Source organism: Dendrobates tinctorius, unplaced genomic scaffold, assembly GCF_039654945.1.
Source record: "Dendrobates tinctorius isolate UK_male_01 unplaced genomic scaffold, ASM3965494v1 ptg000232l, whole genome shotgun sequence".
In the NCBI taxonomy this organism is placed as follows: Eukaryota; Metazoa; Chordata; class Amphibia; order Anura; family Dendrobatidae; genus Dendrobates; species Dendrobates tinctorius.
In genome coordinates, this window is record NW_027361899.1 from 2,387,884 (window position 1) to 2,396,392 (window position 8,509).

Consider the following 8,509-nt stretch of genomic DNA (forward strand, 5'->3'; position numbering starts at 1 on the left):
TCACACCTTGAACCTGGTGGTGCAGTGCTTCCTCAAAAATTATCCGGAGTTAACAGCCCTGCTCCAGAAGGTGCGAAGACTATGCGCGCACATCCGCCGGTCGCCTGTACACTCCGTTCGTATGCAGAAGCTGCGATTGCTCCACCTTCCCAACCACCGCCTCATTATCGACATTGCAACAAGGTGGAACTCCACCCTGCACATGGTGGAGCGGCTGTGCGAGCAGAGGCAGGCCATAATGCATTTGTGGGAGGATACACGGCCAGGCACTTTGAGAGCAGACATGGAGTTGACAGGTGTGGAATGCACACGGCTGGTAAGCGCAGACGACGCCATCCTAAGCATGAGCATCCCACTTATGCGTCTGCTCATGCAAACTTTGACGCACCTTAAGGAGCAGGCGTCTGCAGCCAATGTTGACGAGGAGGAAGAGGTGGACGGAATCCTTGATGACATTCAGCCATTGTCTGCTCAGGGACCTCTCCTGGACGAGTTGGAGGAAGAAGAGGAGGAGGAGGATGATGATGGGGATGATTACTTAGGGGAGGAGGATGCATCTCGTGGGGCAAGTGAAAATGTTGGCGTGGCAAGGTCTGGTACAGGGTTTGTGCGTGACTGGAGGGATGTGGATTTGCCAGAAAGTGCTCCTCCAACCAGCACTCGCAGTGCATCATTGACACCGGGAACATTGGCCCACATGTCAGATTATGCCTTGCGGATCCTAAAAAGGGACCCCCGCATTGCCAAAATGATGAACGATGACGACTACTGGTTGGCCTGCATCCTGGATCCACGCTATAAAGGCAAATTACAAAACATCATGCCACAGGAGAACCTTGACCTAATATTGGCTAATAAACAAGCAACTCTGGTAAATCGGTTGCTTGAGGCATTCCCAGCACACAGCAGCGGTGATGGTTCTCACACGAGCCGTACGGGCCAGGGGCAGCTTGGCAGAGGTGTTCATGGTGCACACAGCAGAAGTGGCGTTGGAGACAGGGGTTTCATGACAATGTTGTGGACTGATTTTTCAAGTACCGCTCACACAACTGGTAATATAGCATCGATGGAAAGTGACAGGAGACAGCAGTTGTCAACTATGGTTACAAACTACTTTTCCTCCCATATCGATGTTCTCCCACACAGGTCATTCCCCTTTGACTATTGGGCCGCTAAACTGGACACCTGGCCTGAATTGGCACAATATGCCTTACAGGAGCTCGCTTGCCCAGCTGCAAGTGTGCTATCGGAAAGAGTCTTCAGTGCAGCTGGATCAATCCTGACAGAAAAAAGGACCCGTCTGTCAACCCAAAATGTGGATGATCTAACCTTCATTAAAATGAACCATGCATGGGTTTCCAAGGATTTTGTCCCACCTTCCCCTGATGACACATAGGGTGACAGAAAAATGGCTTGCTTTGGTCCACCTCTTCCTGGGACTTGACCTATTTCGCCTTTTGCATCAGCTGAATGTCCAACATCAGCATATGCCACTTTCTAAAACTCCCTAACTGTGCTGCGTCCCCCCCCATGGCCAGGGTCACCACCCAGCGCACGACACCGTGCGAGTGCCGTTGCCCTGGACAGGTGGGTAGGCCGACTCTTGGGCGCGGGCACTGGCACAGGGTCCCTCATAGTGCAATCAAGTGTCTCTGACGGTGGTGGTGCACACCCGCCGTCAGACACACCGCTGTACTATGAGGGGCCCAGTGCCAGTACCGACGCCCACGAGTGGGCCCCCCTTGCTTGGGCAGGGCCCCAGCATTTGCAATCTTTACCTCTCCCTGCTCCTCCGCTGTGTAGTCTGGGCCGTCAAATCCATACTGTGCCTGACACCATCTGAGCCTGCCTCCTGGTGTATTGACATATATTTTGAATGTGTACGCTATCCATACATGTTATCCGGGGATACAGTACCCTTTCTCACCTTTGTGCAATCACGTGCAATCCATTCTGGGCCTAACACCGTCTGAGCCTGCCTCCTGATGTATAGACATATATTTTGAATGTGTACGCTATCCATACATGTTATCCGGGGATACGGTACCCTTTCTCACCTTTGTGCAATCACTTCCAAGACATACTGGGCCTAACACCGTCTGAGCCTGCCTCCTGATGTATAGACATATATTTTGAATGTGTACGCTATCCATACATGTTATCTGGGGATACGGTACCCTTTCTCACCTTTGTGCAATCACTTGCAAGCCATACTGGGCCTTACACCGTCTGAGCCTGCCTCCTGATGTATAGACATATATTTTGAATGTGTACGCTATCCATACATGTTGTCCGGGGATACGGTACCCTGTCTCACCTTTGTGCAATCACGTGTAATCCATACTGGGCGTGAGAACGGCTGGCGAGCTGTTAAGCAAGCTACAGCACCTGTGGTTTGCACACGTAAGTTTTTCATTTTTTTCAGGAATGACGGTTAGGCCTAATTCCGGAACTGCGGTTGACCTGCACTTACTGGGAAATCATCGTTCGCGGGTAATAATTGTAATCAGTGATCCCCATCACTAACGTTGTTCAGCGGGTTATCTGCACCTGTAAGCGACAAACGCTGGCCTTTTCAGTGTAGCGCACATGCAGCCACGGACATGTAAGGGCATGACACACCAGTTATTGTCCAATCTCATGTGCCAGAGCCTCACGTGTCCCTCTAGTAAGCCAGACTCGGACCGCGGGGCATGACGGAGTCTCGTTCGATAACGGAATTAAGCTTGCAATGTGTGCATCTGTTCTGTAGCTGGCATGGTTGAGGTTGCCCGTGTTGAGTCAAATTACGCCGTAGGCTCCACTCCTGGTGGTGCACTTCTGGACATTCCTTTAAGGTTCAGCTTTGCAACCATACTGCCCACGTAAAACAAACACTTTGCCTTCATGAACGCTGTTTGGAGGGTCATGACTCGTGGGAATAACGCCGCCCAATCAGTTAACCTGCTAGAGAGATTCTTCGTTGCTCCCAAGCATGACATCACACTCCCTAGGAGGAAGGTAATGCCACTGTGGCGACCGTACTCCTGGGGGCGACACAAGTGCACTGATGCCCAGCCACTGCTCGATGAATCTGCTGGTACATTGACCCAGACCACTACATTCCCCTCGCACGCTACACGGCCTGAATCTGACCCTGATGAAACTCAGGTTACCCTTCCCATATACAGTTCCATCTTACACGGTGACAAAGAGGAAGCTGCAGATGAAAGTGCAGGTTCGGCCCACCCGCCATCAGACACACCACCGTACTATCAGGGGCCCTGTGCCAGTGCCGTCGCCAACGAGTAGGCCCCCCCTGCTTGCTCAGGATCACAGCACTTGCAAGGTTGAAATACTGTGCAGTGAGATGGAAGATGGGGACGACGAGGAGTCCAGACTAGTACAGGGATTCCCTAGCGAGGAGACTTATTTAATTGTTTTCAATGTTGGGACAGCAATTTTTGGGGAGCACTATACTCTGGAGAATGATAGATGGGGCCCACCATACACTGGAACATTCCAAAGGTGGACATCAGACACTGGAGCAGCATTTACAGGGCCCATTATACACTAGAGCATTAGAAATGGGGCCCATTATGTTTGGAGCATTATTTGGGCCCATAAGACATTGGAGCTTCATCCATGGGGACCAACATATACTGTAGCATTATGTGGAGCTCATCATATAGTGTTTCAAACATTATATGGGACCAATGATTCTGTATGGAGAAATAGATGGGCCTCGTCATGAGATGTAAAAAGTGAAGTATTTTTCATTGTACTATACCGCTATTTCTCTGCCGTATCGGAGCATGATGAGTTGTGGTATTATGTGTTAAAGGGGCGCTCTTTCGCCCAGGGCACATGAAAACCTGGACCCAGCCCTACCCCCCCACAACTTTAGCCAAATAACCCCCATTTTTCAGTGCGTAACTTGTATTATGAAGTTAATTAAGGTTGACAAGCTTAAGTAAGAAGAATTGATGCTTTTGGCATTCAAATGAGCACTGTAGGTGTGTTTCCTGTCCTCCTCTCACTGCCGACTTTTATTCCCCATTGACTTACATTGGGTTTCGTGTTTCGGGACGACCCCGACTTTTCCCTATAATCGGCCGATCTTGCTCGACCCGACTTTTGGAAAAGTCGGGTTTCACGAAACGAAACTCGACCATAAAAAACCAAAAGTCGCTCAACTCTAGTCCCTACTAGTAACAATGGGGCCAGGACAGAACCTTGTGTTCCCACTTGTAACACTGGGGCCAGAACAGAGCGTTGTAATACCCCACTTGTAACACTGGGGTCTGGACAGAGCCTTGTGGTCCCCACTTGTAACACTGGTGTCAGGACAGAGCCTTGTATTACCCCACTTGTAACACTGGGGCCAGGACAGAGCCTTGTAGTACCCCACTTGTAACACTGGGGTCAGGACAGAGCCTTGTGGTCCCCACTTGTAACACTGGGGCCAGGACAGAGCCTTGTAATACCAACACTTGGAACACTGGGGCCAGGACAGAGCCTTGTGGTCCCCACTTGGAACACTGGGGTCAGGACAGAGCCTTGTATTACCCCACTTGTAACACTGGGGTCAGGACAGAGCCTTGTATTACCCCACTTGTAACACTGGGGCCAGGACACAGCCATGTAGTACCCCAATTGTAACACTGGGGTCAGGACAGAGCCTTGTGGTCCCCACTTGTAAAACTGAGGCCAGGACAGAGCCTTGTGGTCCCTACTTGTAACACTGGGGCCAGGACAGAACTTTGTGGTCCCCACTTGTAACCCTGGGGCCAGGACAGAGCCTTGTAGTACCCCACGTGTAACACTGGGGCCAGGACAGAGCCATGTGGCACCCCACTTGTAACACTGGGGCCAGGACAGAGGCTTGTAGTACCCCACTTGTAACACTGGGGCCAGGACAGAGCCTTGTAGTACCCCACTTGTAACACTGGGGCCAGGACAGAGCCTTGTGGTCCCTACTAGTAACACTTGGGCCAGGACAGAGCCTTGTGGTCCCCAGTTGTAACACTGGGGCCAGGACAGAGCCTTGTGGTCCCCACTTGTAACACTTGGGCCAAGACAGAGCCTTGTGGCACCCCACTTGTAACACTGGGGCCAGGACCGAGCCTTGTGGTCCCCACTTGTAACACTGGGGCCAGTACAGAGCTTTGTGGTCCCTACTAGTAACACTACGGCCAGGACAGAGCCTTGTGGTCCCCACTTGTAACACTGGGGTCAGGACAGAGCCTTGTGGTCCCCATTTGTAGCACTGGGGCCACGACAGAGCCTTGTAGTACCCCACTTGTAACACTGGGGCCAGGACAGAGCCTTGTGGTCCCCACTTGTAACACTGGGGCCAGGACAGAGCCTTGTAGTACCCACTTGTAACACTGGGGTCAGGACAGAGCCTTGTAGTACCCCACTTGTAACACTGGGGTCAGGACAGAGCCTTGTAGTACCCCACTTGTAACACTGGGGTCAGGACAGAGCCTTGTGGTCCCCACTTGTAACACTGGGGCCAGGACAGAGCCTTGTGGTCTCCACTTGTAACACTGGGGCCAGGACAGAGCCTTGTAGTACCCCACTTGTAACACTGGGGCCAGGACAGAGCCTTGTGGTGTCCACTTGTTACACTGGAGCCAGGACAGAGCCCTGTGGTCCCCACATGTAACACTGGGGCCAGGAGGGTGAAGCTATGCAGATCTTCACTTTTTAGACAAATTCCTCAATGGATGTTTTTCTGGACCTTTGATCATCAGTAAAGATATTTATCCTTTGTCTTCCTCAACATAGGTCTATTGATAACAGATCTTCCTTCTGCAAATGGCCAATAGTCACAAACTCATGCTTTTTGTTAATCTACATATTGTAGCATGATTAGCTCCGCCTCCTCCCTGTTTATGTAAATACATGTATCACTCTTATATCCTGCCAAAACTTCTTCTGTGTGGTCTCCATGATATTGATGGTGATCGGGGAGGGGAGGTCGGATGAAACGCTCCATGTGGTTAGTGTTCGTAGCTCTTTTACTATTTGTTTAATAGCTTTTTGGTAAATTCTGAGAAGCCCAAATATTTGTGAAAAATAGAGGAAGAGCAGCTTTGAAAAGATTTTGTTATTATGAAGGATGTTTTCATTTATTTAGTTGTATCAGGAACTGTGTTTCCTTTTTGTGTTACGGTCCCCACTTATAACACAAGGGCCAGTACAGAGCCTTGTGGTCCCTACTTGTAACACTACGGCCAGGACAGAGCCTTATGGCACCCCACTTATAACACTGGGGCCAGGACAGAGCCTTGTAGTACCCCACTTGTAACACTGGGGCCAGGACAGAGCCTTGTGGTTCCTACTAGTAACACTGGGGCCAGGACAGAACCTTGTGGTCTCCACTTGTAACACTGGGGCCAGGACAGAGCCTTGTGGTCCCTACTAGTAACACTGGGGCAAGGACAGAACCTTGTGGTCCCCACTTGTAACACTGGGGCCAGTACAGAGCCTTGTGGTCCCTACTAGTAACACTGGGGTCTGGACAGAGCCTTGTGGTCCCCACTTGTAACACTGGGGTCAGGACAGAGCCTTGTGGTCCCCACTTGTAACACTAACGCCAGGACAGAGCCTTGTGGTCCCTACTTGTAACACTGGGGCCAGGACAGAACCTTGTGGTCCCCACTTGTAACACTGGGGTCAGGACAGAGCCTTGTGGTCCCCACTTGTAACACTGGGGCTAGGACAGAGCCTTGTGGTCCCTACTAGTAACACTGGGGCCAGGACAGAACCTTGTGGTGCCCACTTGTAACACTGGGGCCAGGACAGAGCCTTGTGGTCCCTACTAGTAACACTGGGGCCAGGACAGAACCTTGCGGTCCCCAGTTGTAACACTGGGGCCAGGACAGAGCCTTGTAATACCCCACTTGTAACACTGGGGTCTGGACAGAGCCTTGTGGTCCCCACTTGTAACACTGGGGCCAGGACAGAGCCTTGTGGTCCCCACTTGTAACACTGGGGTCAGGACAGAGCCTTGTGGTCCCTACTTGTAACACTGGGGTCAGGACAGAGCCTTGTGGTCCCCACTTGTAACTCTGAGGCCAGGACAGAGCCTTGTGGTCCCTACTTGTAACACTGGGGCCAGGACAGAGCCTTGTAGTACCCCACTTGTAACACTGGGGTCAGGACAGAGCCTTGTGGTCCCCACTTGTAACACTGGGGTCAGGACAGAGCCTTGTGGTCCCCACTTGTAACACTGAGGCCAGGACAGAGCCTTGTGGTCCCTACTTGTAACACTGGGGCAAAACCTTGTGGTCCCCACTTGTAACACTGGGGCCAGGACAGAGCCTTGTATTACCCCACTTGTAACACAGGCATCAGGACAGAGCCTTGTGGTCCCCACTTGTAACACTGGGACCAGGACAGAGTCTTGTAGTACCCCAATTGTAACATTGGGGTCAGGACAGAGCCTTGTGGTCCCCACTTGTAACACTGGGGTCAGCACAGAGCCTTGTGGACCCCACTTGTAATACTGGGGCCAGGACAGAACCTTGTGGTCCCCACTAGTAACACTGGGGCCGGGACAGAGCCTTGTAATACCCCACTTGTAACACTGTGGTCTGGACAGAGCCTTTTGGTCCCCACTTGTAACACTGGGACCAGGACAGAGACTTTTAGTACTCCACTTGTAACACTGAGGCAAGGACAGAGCCTTGTGGTGTCCACTTGTTACACTGGAGCCAGGACAGAGCCTTGTGGTCCCCTCTAGTAACACTGGGGCCAGGACAGAGCCTTGTGGTCCCCACTTGTAACACTGTGGTCAGGACAGAGACTTGTATTACGCCACTTGTAACACTGGGGCCAGGACAGAGCCTTATAGTACCTCACTTGTAACTCGGGTCAGGACAGAGCCTTCTGGTCCCCACATGTAAAACTGGGGCCAGGAGGGTGAAGCTATGCAGATCTTCACTTTCTAGACAAATTCCTCAATGGATGTTTTTGTGTACCTTTGATCATCAGTAAAGATATTTATCCTTTGTCTTCCTCAACATAGGTCTATTGATAACAGATCTTCCTTCTGCAAATGGCCAATATTCACATACTCATGCTTTTTGATAATCTACATATTGTAGCATGATTAGCTCCGCCTCCTCCCTGTTTTTGTAACTACATGTATCACCCTTGTATCCTGCCAAATCCTTTTCTGTGTCGTCTCCATGTTATTGATGGTGATCGGGCAGGGGAGGTCGGATGAAACGCGCCAAGTGATCAGTGTTTGTAGCTCTTTTATTATTTGTTTAATAGCTTTTTGGTAAATTCTGAAAAGCCCAAATATTTGTGAAAAATAGAGGAAAAGCAACTTTGAAAGGGTTTTGTTATTATGATGGATGTTTCCATTTATTTAGTTATATCAGGAGTTTTGGTTCCTTTTTTGTTATGGTCCCCACGTATAACACAATGGCCAGTACAGAGCCTTGTGGTACCTACTTGTAACACTACGGCCAGGACAGAGCCTTGTGGCACCCCACTTATAACACTGGGGCCA

General features: G+C 50.8%; 1 pseudogene; it reads left to right on the forward strand.

The window, feature by feature from the left end:
- The first annotated feature begins 8,233 nt into the window (after positions 1-8,233).
- Positions 8,234-8,295, forward strand: LOC141060165 (U7 small nuclear RNA; annotated as a pseudogene).
- The last annotated feature ends 214 nt before the right edge of the window (positions 8,296-8,509 follow it).